Raw genomic sequence first — 14,019 nt, 5'->3', positions numbered from 1 at the left:
TGGAAACATGGAGTCTTAACCACTGGACCGCCAGGAAAGTCCCCTGTAGTAGTAGTATTTTAAAAAACAATAGACTATTAATAAAGGACTCACTGAATCCGGTTCTCTGTCTCAAGTAACTATTGTGTTAAAATATTTAATACTGTAAAATAAAATCAGCACTGGCCCTTTGCTAAGGTACCTAGGAAGTTATCGTAGGCCAGATTTTTGTCTAGTAATTCTTCAGAAGAAAGAGTTTTAGGTACATTTGGATATACTTCAAAACTTTTTTTTTTTTTTTTTTTGGTGCATCTGGGCTAAAGAAGTTAAAACACTTCTTCAAACCTCATTTGAGCAGAAGGTTAGAATAGCTTCCTTTTTGCCAGGGTCTTGTGCCCATGGAGCATCAGGCAAAGACATTTTGTTCTGCCCTTTAAAAGGATAGGCATTATGTTTCATTTAACTAGAAGTGTACAAAGATGCATTTCTGTGATTGGGAGTACATTCTTTTCCTTACTGGATTTCAGACCTACATGACTACAATTATGTCTTATTGCATTGCTGACTATGGCTAGGGAAAATGTGAGGATGAATAGTGCCAGAACAACTGACCAGGAACTAGGAGTCCTTCTGGCTTCTAACACTGGCTCTGTCACTAACTCTGCCTTTGGGTAATATTTCCATCATCCAACAGATATTTATAAGCACATAGTGTGAATGCGCAAAGTACGGTCTAGATGTCTAAACTCATAGGATTTCAGTTTCCTCATCTGTAAAATGAAACATGATTTTTAAGCTGTAAAGTAGATTATTCTCCTATGACCCAGAGAGCAGAGGTTAACACATTTGACCTTTGTTCTAGAGAAATCAGAAATTTTACCCATATTTGTACACCATGATTTCTCACTCATAGGGAAGCACCCTCTATTCTAAGTGATGTTAATAAAGTCTTGTACATGCCTTAAACTAAATTTTGAAAGTCACTTTAAGTGAAAATTGTGTGTGTGCATACAACCTGACAGGAAAGTCAGCAGTGGAAATGTGACATTGGGCAACTTATGGTATGGTGTCACAATTTTAAATGACTTGAGATTCTCTCCAGTCTGAACAGGGAGGAATGACAAGATATTTTGTTAGTCTTAAAAAACTGCTGGATTCTAGTCCACTTGCTCCTTTATTCTTCTCCCCCTTTTCAAGAAAAAAAAAAAATGACCAAATGCAATGAGGACCAGTGTAGCTGTAGCCCAGTAGGGGCTAGCAAGTGTTCTTAGTCGCAGTCACATTATGGGATACGGGCCACTTTATAAACTGCCCTTTGGTCCTTCAGCCCTGCTCACAATCAATCTGCTTCCTCATGATGGGGGATGGGGAGGAGGACACTGAAGCCTGGGCTCTGTATTTGTTTTTTATTTTTTTATTTTTTATTTGCGGTACACGGGCCTCTTACTATTGTGGCCTCTCCCGCTGCGGAACACAGGCTCCAGACGCACAGGCTCAGCGACCATGGCTCACGGGTCCAGCCGCTCCGCGACATGTGGGATCTTCCCGGGCCGGGGCACGAACCCGCGTCCCCTGCATCGGCAGGCGGACTCTCAACCACTGCGCCACCAGGGAAGACCTGGGCTCTGTATTTTTAAGTGTACCCTCCTTTTCCTGCCATGCCCCTCCCAATTTGAAGAGTTAAGTGGTGAAAAGAACAACTCCACTCAGATCTGGATCCTTTCCTTTTAGACTGGGCTTTTGGTACTGGGATTCCAGAATTCTCTGTTAACAGGGCCTCCACACTGCAGGTGTATGGACCCTGCCTGAAGGGTGGTCAGGCTAGGCAAGGACCCAGAATAAACCTTTGCATGTGCATCAGGGATGAGAGGAGAGGGGAGAATTGGGCTCCAGGCCATGTAAATATTGGGGCTGGGCCTGAGAGTAGATATTAACTACTCTTTCTAAGACATCCTCCTATGTGTACGTTTCCATGGTCACTCCCTCTTTTCTGCAAGGAGCACACATTTTCAGAGCAATTTAACTCTAAACCCTGGGCAGAATGGTAAACTTGGTTAAGATCTCCCTTTGAGGGAGGAGAGATTGGTGCAAAAATCAGTATAACTGTAACATTTTGGTAGGGGAGAGAGAAAATAGCAAGTAGAAGGAGAAAAAAGGATTTGGGAGGGTACTGGAAATACTTCTTGTCCTTGGGGGAATTCATATGGGTAATCACTTTGATATAAATCATTCTGGGTATTTTTCTCTTGGTGTGTTACAATTTTCAATAAAGAAATATATTTTAAAGCTTTAGATTAAAAAGATCCTTCGGTTTCCTCTGCCCCTCCTTTATGCATCTCTCAGTCGTGTTGGTGATTCCTTCCCAACACCCCATCACCCTGTATTCCCACACGTTTATCACTGGCTGCTCTTAAATCTCTACCAAACAGGTTACCTCACCTGGACCAAGCTCACTCCTTTGATTTCTCATCCCTCCCTACCCCAAATCAACATGGCTAGGTCTCCATTTGTTCCAGGAAGTACTGTGCTGTTGTAAGCAGCTTAATTAATTAATTAAATGTATCTTTAATGATCCATTTACTAATTAACGTGTTCTTTTTTTTCTTTTTTTTTGCGGTACGCGGGCCTCTCACTGTTGTGGCCTCTCCCACCGCGGAGCACAGGCTCCGGACGCGCAGGCTCAGCGGCCATAGCTCACGGGCCCAGCCGCTCCACGGCATGTGGGATCCTCCCGGACCGGGGCACGAACCCGTGTCCCCTGCATCGGCAGGCGGACTCTCAATCACTGCGCCACCAGGGAAGCCCTCAGAAGGCATTTATAAGGAAAATAACATCCACAGGGAAAGGAAAACTCAGAACTTCTTGTGTTTTAGGAAGTAGAATCATCTGGTGAGGAATGTTCCCTGAGTACCTGTGTTTGCTTGGATTTTTCTCATTCTGGTTACAGTTTGCATTACTTCTGTTACCATCACCCCTGGGCCACTCTCTTCTTATGTGCATACAATCTCTTGTCTTTAGGCAAACTTATTTTTAACACTTTTTTTTTTTCCTTTCTAAATACTAAAGTAGAATAAAAGGATTACAAGAAACGTAAAAATCTTGCTTGCCAAGCACCATCCGTTCTGCTAAAGCGCAATTGTTGAAATCTTAGGAAACCTTGAGTTCTCAATAATCATGTAGGGAAACAATTATTTCAAAGAGGAAAAGGTAGGAGGGGTGCAAGAAGGATTCAGAGTCAAAACAACAAAGTTATTTTAAGGAGCAACACTAATGATCCTCGGCTGGAATTTCAGGTAGGCTTCCCGCGCAGTTTTTGGCTGACAGGCCCGATGCCCTTCAAACCACCCCGTATTACAGCTTTCACTTGTAGGTAAAGCTGTTCCTGAAGGGCACCATTGGCAGACAGAAGTAACCATTGGATCATGCTTTCAGATTGGGGAGACTCAGGCAGGAGCGCCACCCACAGGAAGTTGGAATAAATGCATTACTCAGGGAAAGAGGAAGCAACGTGGAAGAAAAATCCATCTCCAGGCCAGAAGCAATGGCCAAGGTCATAACTGGGAGAGTAGGGTAAAATATGGGGTGGAAAGGCAAAGTCAGATTGTAAATGGAAGAGTAACAAACTTAATCAGTAATAGAGAGGTCAGAAACTAGTTGGAACACAGTGTATAAATTAGGGCAATTGGTTCTGGACCAAAAACTTTGAATAGTGATTAGAAGCCAGCTGTCATCTAATGTCTTGGGTGCAGAGTTTATGGATTGAAGAGCTCATGACTTCAAAAAAAAAAGGAAGAAAACATGGTCTCTGTTTTATGTAGCTCATTTCTCTTAATTAACTTCACTGTTTAACTATGACTTGAAGCTGTAATTATCACTCTCAATAAAGTAAGATATAAAGGATTTATAGGATTTGACTATGGTTCCCAGCTAAATAAACATAATTGGGCCTTGATTTTTTCGAACCTAAACCAACACGATATGTTAAATGCTGGCTTCTCAGGAAAACTGTCTTAAATAGTTTTTTCTTGACCCAACAAAACGTTTAATTACTTTTTTTCTGTTAGTATCCAAAGACCTACATAAAAATTACATTAGCCTAAGAAAGCTATTGATTAAGATTGATTAGCATGTGGAGGAACAAATTCGTTATGTAATCATGTATATTGGTCAATAAATTATATAGGCCTATAATAGAAAGTGTGCAAGTATTTCATAAAAATAATATCATTCTTTACTCTTGAATAATTATGCAGGCCAAACTTTCAGAAATCAGTAGAAGCGTTAATTCTATTTTAAAATTACTTAGCATATTTTTAGTTTGTTTTAACTTAAAAATTAGATTTCCTCCTTTGTATTAATAATTATTTGGGAACATTGAGTGACTTAGTTTAATCAGAATTATTGGCAAAAGACATCTTTTTTAAAATTAATTTTTATTAGAGTATAGTTGCTTTACAATGTTGTGTTAGTTTCTACTGTACAGCAAAATGAATCAGCTATACGTATACATATATCCCCCCTTTTTGGATTTCCTTCCCATTTAGGTCACCACAGTGCATTAAATAGAGTTCCCTGTGCTATACAGTATGCTCTCATTTGTTGTCTGTTTTATACATAGCATCAATAGTGTATATGTGTCAATCTCAATCTCCCAGTTCCTCCTGCCCACTTCCCCCCTTGGTATCCATACCTTTGTTCTCTACGTCTGTGTCTCTATTTCTGCTTTGCAAATAAGATCATCTATACCATTTTTCTAGATTCCACATATATGCATTAATATATGATATTTTGTTTTTCTCTTTCTTACTTCACTCTGTATGACACTTTCTAGGTCTATCCATGTCTCTACAAGTAACCCAACTTCAGTCCTTTTTATGGCTGAGTAATATTCCATTGTATATATGTGCCACATCTTCTTTATCCATTCCTCTGTTGATGGACATTTAGGTTGCTTCCATGTCCTGGCTATTGAAAATTGTGTGGCAATGAACATTGGGGTACATGTGTCTTTTTGAATTATGGTTTTCTCAGGGTATATGCCCAGTAGTGGGATTGCTGGGTCATATGGTGGTTCTATTTTTAGCTTTCTAAGGAACCTCCATACTGTTCTCCATAGTGGCTGTATAGATTTACATTCTCACCAACAGTGCATGAGGGTTCCCTTTTCTCCACACCCTCTCCAGCATTTATTTTTTCTAGGTTTTTTGAAGATGGCCATTCTGACTGGTGTGAGGTGATACCTCATTGTAGTTTTGATTTGCATTTCTCTAATGATTAGTGATGTTGAACATCTTTTCATGTGTTTGCTGGCAATCTGTATGTCTTCTTTGGAGATATGTCTGCTTAGGTCTTCTGACCATTTTTGGATTGGGTTTTTTGTTTTTTTGCTATTGAGCTGCATGAGCTGCTTGTATATTTTGGAGATTAATCCTTTGTCAGTTGCTTTGCTTGCAAATATTTTCTCCCATCCTGAGGGTTGTCTTTTCATCTTTTTTTATGGTTTCCTGTGTTGTGCAAAAGTTTTTAAGTTTCATTAGGTCCCATTTGTTTATTTTTGTTTTTACTTTCATTACTCTAGGAGGTGGGTCAAAAAAGATCTTGCTGTGATTTATGTCATAGAGTGTTCTTCCTATGTTTTCCTCTAAGAGTTTTATAGTGTCTGGCCTTACATTTAGGTCTTTAATCCATTTTGAATCTATTTTTGTGTATGGTGTTAGGGAGTGTTCTAATTTCATTCTTTTACATGTAGCTGTCCAGTTTTCCCAGCACAACTTATTCAAGAGGCTGTCTTTTCTTCATTGTGTATTTTTTTAGCCTCCTTTGTCAGAGATTAGGTGACCATAGGTGCATGGGTTTATCTCTGGGCTTTCTATCCTGTTCCACTGGTCTATATTTCTGTTTTTCTGCCAGTACCATACTATCTTGTTTACTATAGCTTTGTAGAGTCACATGTTCTTGATAGCTGCCATTGCAGTAATACTTTAAGGCAAATAACTAGATTTTTAATTAAAGTAAGGGACAATATTCTTAAACTACATTTTTTTAAAAATTTAGGAATTTATACTACATGTACACTCTTTCTGGAATATGTAATCTACTGGGAAACATTATGAAAGAACACAAAGTAAAAACAGTGTTCTGCTCCCTGGAGTGGTTACCATGAAAGGCTCTCAGAGTACTTTGCAATCAATTTTTATTATCAGCCCCTTTACAAAATCCCTCAAAATCCAGTAACTGACTCATAAACTAAATAGTAAATGGAAAGGGAAAAAATTAGAAGCATAGTGCATTACACATGGTATCGTAAACAGTCGCCTAAGTTATCATTATTAATGCATTTGGTTATTGATAGGTATGCATATAGAGCTACACTTATTGTGATAAAACTTTATCACAGACTCACTCACAGCCATTTCAGTTGTGTTGTTGCCATCACCTCATCTGTCTCAATGTTCTATAATGCAAATCAGAGATACTAACGCTAATGTGTCCTGGAAGCAAACAAGTTTTAAAGAAATTTGAAATTCTGAGAATAGCAACAATTTTGAAAAAGAAAATGTGGGCATTATATATGACAGTAGATATTCTGAATGGACATGGAAAAGGAGAAGTCTGAGGAGAAAGGTAAAAGGACTGAGAAATAAAAGTGTTAATGAGGTCCAGATAGAAAAGGTGGCAGCTGGGGATCTTTTAACACGGTCACACAATAACACATTCGTGTTATGTTCATTAAAATAACTTCACATTTAATGTGCGTATTGCTGAAACACTATAGTTGCTAGAAATATTCACTCTTGGTTATTGAAATTAATATTTTTGTGTGCCTTTAGCTAAAGTTAACCACATCATTTTGGCAAGTGGTAACAGTATCTATTTATATAAGCTTTTCATTTTTTTCATAAATACATTCTAAGATATTAATATATTTTGTGTTCAGATTATTTGGCTAGGGTTAGCTTTATCAGTCTGAATTTTCCTAAAAATAATATTCATCTGATCTGTTTTAACATTCAAAAATTAAATTGCTGTGTAGATGTCAGTATTGGGTGGGTAGTAGTGGTGGAGGGAGGGAGAAGGAAAGAGACAATTTTGAATAAGAGAGAAGATTGTAAATTCACATTTTTTGGACACACTAAGACAATATGATAGTCTTGCCAAGCGTGCTGGGATTTTTGGTCATAAAATAATTTAGTACAATATATGTTTTTTCTTAAGGCAAAACCCATTATAGGGGAGCAATTCTACTATTCCCCCCTCTTTTCAGAGACTTTCTTTAGGTTAAATCCAAACACTTAATAAACATTATGTTATGTTAGAGTATCACAGAATTTTGAAGCTAGATGTGATCTCACAGATCATCTAGTTCTCTTAGAGAAGACAAAATTATTTTCTGACTTCTTAAAATACAACATTCTTGCATTCTTTCTATTAAGTATGTCCTTCACACATAGAAGCAATTTTTCTCACCTATATCCCACTCTGTACATTGTAAATATTTTTATCATAACTCCTATAAATTTAAAATGTGTTTCCCAATTCTGCTTAGTTCGTTCATCTTCTTCTTTTCCTTTACTCAACCAACTACCAGTTCAGGCTATCTCTCATGCCTAAATTATAATATCCTTGAAGCTATAAAGGACCAGGTTTTATTTTTTGTTGCACTTTCAGGGCCTAGCACAGTGCCTGATCTGGTTATGTTAAATTATTGCCGAGTGATTAAGTTTATTGCTGTGATAAGTAAGCGTCAGTGGGAAAGATGGGACAAAACATCTTTTATTATAATTACTGTGATTAATTTATTTGTAGTCAGAGAATGTTTGATATCCTGGAGAATTAGAGCCAAGTTCAATGAGTGAATTTCCTCTTAATGGAATTGGCGTCCCTTCCTTTAATGCTTCTTCTAGAGCGATTAAAGAAGTCTAGTGATCTTTCTCCCTGTTTTGTATTGGCTTAGTTGTGACTGGAGTTGTATTATTACCATGGCTGCAAAAACACTTTAGTACCTGATGAGCCCTGACACTGTACTCAGAGGCTAGAAAGAAGATGTTGGTTTAAAATAGATTAAGCTTCTCCTCTGATGAATTCTATAGAGGTCAGTGTGTATTTTAGAGGTGCTAAATATACTACTCAGGGAAGCAGCTTGTTTCCACCTTGTCTCTGGAGTTTTAAAAGTGTCACTTTCTTTTTCCTCCAGAAATTTCATCTGAATTTTTTTTTTACCTTCACATCAGTGCTTCATTATTTGAGTTTATTAAGTAGTTGCAAGCTTTCATTAAAAACCAACCACATCACTGTATTTCTTATTTTGAGCAGGCAAAAGTTTGATCTGAAATGAAAATTTTCTGAATCTTATTTGAGGGTAAAAGTATGTGTTGAACTTGAAATCAGTTTGTCCTCTATACAGTTTCTTCCCCAAAGGTTTCTAGAATCCATCTCTCCTAGGTGTAATGTGTGAGACGGAGGATAGAGATTATCAGATGAAAGAACGTGGATGGCCTTGTCAGCTATGTTTAAAAAAAAAAAAAAGGAAAGAAAATTTACTCTTGAGGACAATGGGAAACCCGTGGAGGTTTTCAGAGGAGTGTGCTGAAATCAGATCAGTGTTTTTAAATAAACACTTCGACTCCGTTGTGAAGAGTGGAATGGAAAGGGTGCCTATGGGATCTAAGGAAACCAGAAAAGGGGCTATCTTTGGAGTCTAGATGTCAGTCTCTGGCTTAGGCAAGAAAGCAAAGGCAATGAGATTGGACAGAAATTGAAGCCTTCAAGTGATGTATTTGGGAGACTGAAATAACAGGTCATATATTTCAAGGGTAAAGGAGAGGCAAGGATCACAGCTGTCTTCCAGGTTTCTTCCATGAACCACAGAGAGGAGAAAGAAAGATGTATACTGAAGGAGGGAACACATGGGGAGCAGCAAGTTTAGGAAGCATGGGAAGAGAAAAAAATTCAATTTTATACATGTTATCATCTGGTGATGTATTGTAGGCAGTTGGTTATTTGGGCTGGGGCTCAGGAGAGTGACCGGGCTAGTTGTATAAACCTCGGAACTGTACGCATGTAGGTTATAAGTTATGGATGTGGATTTAGTCTCAAAGTCAGAGAGTATAGAAGCAGAAACAGGCCTGAGAGAACCCTGAGACTCTACAGTTTTTAAAAGTTAGTTAAGGGGAAGAGGAGCCAACAAAGGAGACAGAAAAAAACCCAGCTAATGGAAAACCAACCAACCAGTCAACCAACCAACTAGGCTTAGGGCAAAGTAATGTGATGGAAGCTATGGGAGAGTTTTGAAGAGAAGGGAGTGGTCACAGATGCAAATGCCCCTGAGAGTCAAGTACTATGAGGACAGAAAAAATGCGTAGGAGATCATATTGGTGAAGATAGTTTCATGGAACAGTGTGTAACACTAGATTGGAATGTGCTGGGCCGAAAGTGGAAGGTAAGAAAATGGGGATAGGGATTGTTGCTAACTCTTTCAAGAAGCCTTTCTGTGAAAGATGAGAGAGCCTATAGCTGAAGCAGGCTGTGGGGTTGATGGGGGGTTGTTTTGGGGTTCATTTGCTTGTTTTAAAAATGGGAAAGGAAGTACGAGAGAGAGAGAGAGAGAGAGAGAGAGAGAGAGAGAGAGAGGAAGGGAAAGAGAGAGGAAGAGAGATAGTGATACAGTAGTGAGAAGGGATAATGAAAGTAAGAAATCCCGAGAAGGCAGAGGAGAGAACCAGTGTAGAATGAAGGTCTAAGAGCACATGAATATCTTCCTTTGAAACAAAAGGGAAGAAGTAAAGGATTGATATGTGAGTTAGCTTGTATATTTGACTACAGGATATCTAATCTGAAGACCTTTTCTTCCCTTGTGATGTAGGAGTTAAGATTGTCCGCTTTGAGACCGGAGGATATAGGAGCAAAGAGAGAAGAGAGAGTAGGAAAAGTCATTGTAGGAAATAAGAGAGAATTGAAGGGAAAAAACATAGGAAAGATCGGGGGCAGTGCTGAGCAGCCATTTGAAACTGGCAGCTCTGCATTGATTGTGGTGACGGTCTATTCACGGGTGATATCTTTTGAGAGTGTTTGGTCACTCAAGGGAAGTGGTGTTTCAGGGTAGAGCCTGATTTCCATATAGGCAAGGAGGGTGAGGGAATTTTCAGTGAAATTGTTAGGAAAATCTTATAGAGTCACTGAGAGCCCAAGTTTTTTTCTGTTCCAAGGAGATGGTTGAGGCTACCATATCCATCATCTATCCCACAGCACCGTAACTTTCAAACTTTTATTAGCTTCTGACACCTGTCATCTCCACTCCTGGGAGCAGTTCCCTCTTACACTTGTCTTTCTGTCTTCTGGATCCTTCCTTTTACACTGTCAGATATAGGCAAGGAGAGAACTCTGGAGTTATGACACACGAACCCATCATGTCTCCATGACCGAGAAGCTGTGGAACCAGAACTCCAGGACCTTTAATAAATAAGACGGTGTGGAAGTCCAGTGATCTCATCACAACAAATATCTTAAATTCAGTGTCGTCATTATTATAAAGCACAAAAGAGCTCTCTTCAGCTGATGATTAAGCAATAGTCCTCATCTGTAATCCACAGAAACTTTACAAGCAATTGGGTAACATCAGACACAAATCTCTTATCTTTTTAGCATGAGCATATGTTTTTCTTTCTTACAATATGGTAATGTATTAAGTCCATTTTAATAGAGCTTCAAGTTCTTAGCGTGTTTAGCATCTTATTAACATAATAAGCAGGGCATTCCCCTTCTTAGCACGTCAAAATATCAAAAGTATGTTTTCTATTCACTTTCCCAGATTTCATGGTATATTCCTAGATATTTGGACATAGAAAAGCATAGACTTTAATTTGAAATTCTTTCATATACTTTCACCAAGTAAGTATAATACCAGAGCCTTTTTATTTCAAAGAGATAATGATGTTTAGATTTTGCTTACAGTCCTATGATTTTTATTTTGATATTGTGTCAGTTTTTTAAACTCAGTAAACTAAGCTAAATATGGTATATATTTTGTTACTCTTACATAGCACATGTTTCTTTTATCTTTTAGAGTTTTGTTGTGAATATACATAATCCTTGCTGGTCCTCTTGCAAAAAAATGGAATATCTGGGATTGGGTGCTAAATTCAGATTTCAATCTTTAAAAATCCTCAACTTTATGTAAGAATTCATGTTATCCAAAATAAAGTATTTCCCGATCATAACAAAGACTTTGCATTAGGAAATAGAGACCTGCTGAAGCTTGTTAATTTCTTTCACGCATTTTTTTAAAACATCTTTATTAGAGTATAATTGCTTTACAATGGTGTGTCAGTTTCTGCTTTATAACAAAGTGAATCAGTTATATATATACATATGTCCCCATATCTCTTCCCTCTTGCATCTCCCTCCCTCCCACCCTCCCTATCCCACCCCTCTAGGTGGTCACAAAGCACCGAGCTGATCTCTCTGTGCTATGTCACGCAATTTCTTTCATGCAATTTCTCAGGCACAGGTTTGAAACTGCTTTTGAACTTAAATTGAAAGTTAAGCAAAATACAATTGAATTAGGCCTACTATCATGCAAGCCTTTCTGTGGGAACCAAGCCTATGTTTACACATTTTCATTTTTTCTTTCACTATTCATAGAAAAACTAATTTGTTGAAAATCATCCTCAGTGTTTTGAGTTGGAACACATTACTAGATTCATTGACTGAAAATACTTTCATGATTGTTTAAATTTAGATGTTTCAGAGATTACTTCATCAAAGAGCTGTTGATTTAATGAGGTTTCCATTGAAAATGCATAGTCACAATGGATAATAGATAATAGAATGATATACAGGCAAACAATAACCTCACATTTTACTAACATATAGGTCTTTGTAATCAAACTGCCATAGTTTAATGAACCCAAAGATTCCCTAGATGCTTTACAGTTTCTTGAAAGCGATGAGATTGTGATGGAGGAGGACTTCAAAGCTAATATAATAAATATAAGCACTCTGGAGGCTTTAAGAGTAAGACACGTTTTGTTCAGTAGTACGTGATCATCACTCACAGTCATTTTCATTTTACCCTCTCTTCTTCCACGATTACTATCTCTGCGAGCGATTCATCCAAGCACTCAAAACCTTCCTACCAGTTTTCCTCCTTAGTCAGCTTCCTTTCCTCTGCTCTCCTTACTGGATCCCTCACAGCTGTCGGATCGATGTGCAGCTCTTCCCTACACAATCTTCCTTGCCTCCATGTCTCGGAATATGCCATCACCTTTTGCTCCTTTATTTGCACTGACCTGTATTCCCTCTCACAATTGGACTTATTTTTCTAATAAACACAAAAAAACCAACTTTCATAGTTAATTCCATGTGGCCCTTCAAACCTCTATTCACCTCTGCTTTCTCTTTCTGGGAAATCAGGAGTAATTTGTTGTGTGGCTATTTTTATCTTTAGGACTTTGGCCAATCCCCTAAAATTCATTCTGTCTCTATATTATGGATAACGCTAATGCTACTTTCCTGGTGGATTTGAGGTCATGATTAAACAAGATAATGAATGTAAAGTATGTATTTAGAACAGGGCTGGCACATGGTAAAGTTTTAATAAATATTATCATACTGAAACAAATATATATTTTCCATACATAGTAAGTGGCTAGAACTTTTCTAAGCCTTTCCTTATGCTCAGTTCATCCAGAATAATGCCTCTTTCAGGAGGCATTTATAGAACTCTCTGGATAATTGAGAATACTGAGACCTGTGTCCCTTATCAATTAGAATGTCTTAAGTCACATGGATTTCTTCTCATCCTTGGGCTGTTTGAATTGTCAAGTCTTTTTAGACATGAAAATCTTTTTAGATTAGATGATATCAAAGTGTTGGTGGTTGTTAATTTTAGCATAAGTACTAGTTAAAGATGTAATTCTTTGTTGACACTTAGGACAGTGCCTGGTATGCAGGGTGCACTCAATAAATGGTATTATTATTATTAATGTTGTTGTTGTTATGTGTCCAGGGTTTCTCTCTCCTTTCTTTCTGTTCTCCTAAATTAAATGATTACATTGCATTTAAAAATAATGTCCAAAGTGCCTTTTAAAACATTTCAGAATATATTAATTAAAAGACAAGTCAGTAATATCCTAGAGATTATTGTTTACATCACTTAAACTTTGTACATTCATGACATCCTAATTTTGAGATGACTTTTTAAACTAAGAAAGCTAACTCAAGGTGAAGTATCTTACCAGATGTTTTCATTAAAAAATGTTTTTGCACTTCTGTGAAAATCTTCAGAATCAATTCAATAAGTACTTAGAGAGCAACTACCTCAGGCTCAAGTGTTGTATTATGTGTTAATTCCTAAGGACCATTTGTAGAACGTTAAAATCCAAAAATGGATTCTGAAAAGTTTTGCCAGCTGCCGGGTTGGATTACTTTAAATCCATGTTTTAAAAATGCAAAACTGTTCTAAAGGAAAAGTCTTTAGTAAAAACCTTTACTGTCTAAGTTTCCACAGATATTGTACCCTTTGAAAAAGACAGCTTCAACAAGCCAAGGTCTTTCATTGTGTGCTTACTGAAACTTAAAAAGTAAAAAGAAAAAAAAATTAAAAACAAGCACTTGGAAAACAAACAAACAAACAAACAAACAAACAAAAAAAACCCAAGCACTTGGGGCCAAAAAAGGTCTTCAAAGACATTTCGTTGAGTTTCTTTCCTTTAGGAAATTCACAAATTCTTCCTTGTAACCAAAATTTTTGAAATAACACAATCATTAATGTATTTTGTTATCGGATTTGTTCACAAGACCATTTCCAGAAACTTGTTTTGAGATACTCTCCCTGCAAAAGTGGATCTTCAGTTACTTGAGAACTAACCATGAAATTTTTGTCCTTCACAGCACTGTTTTAGAACAAGATTAGGAGCGTTGATCTATAGTATTTTGTCTACATATTCTTTTAAATTTTGGATTGCAATTTGCATCTCTCCCGTGGCTGCATGTTTCGCCGAAGTCCGGTCAGTTGATGGTGTCAGACCTGAACTTGGACTG

Source organism: Delphinus delphis, chromosome 5, assembly GCF_949987515.2.
Source record: "Delphinus delphis chromosome 5, mDelDel1.2, whole genome shotgun sequence".
NCBI classification, from domain to species: Eukaryota; Metazoa; Chordata; class Mammalia; order Artiodactyla; family Delphinidae; genus Delphinus; species Delphinus delphis.
The sequence above is the reverse complement of the archived record's forward strand: the minus strand, read 5'-3'. Positions refer to the sequence as shown.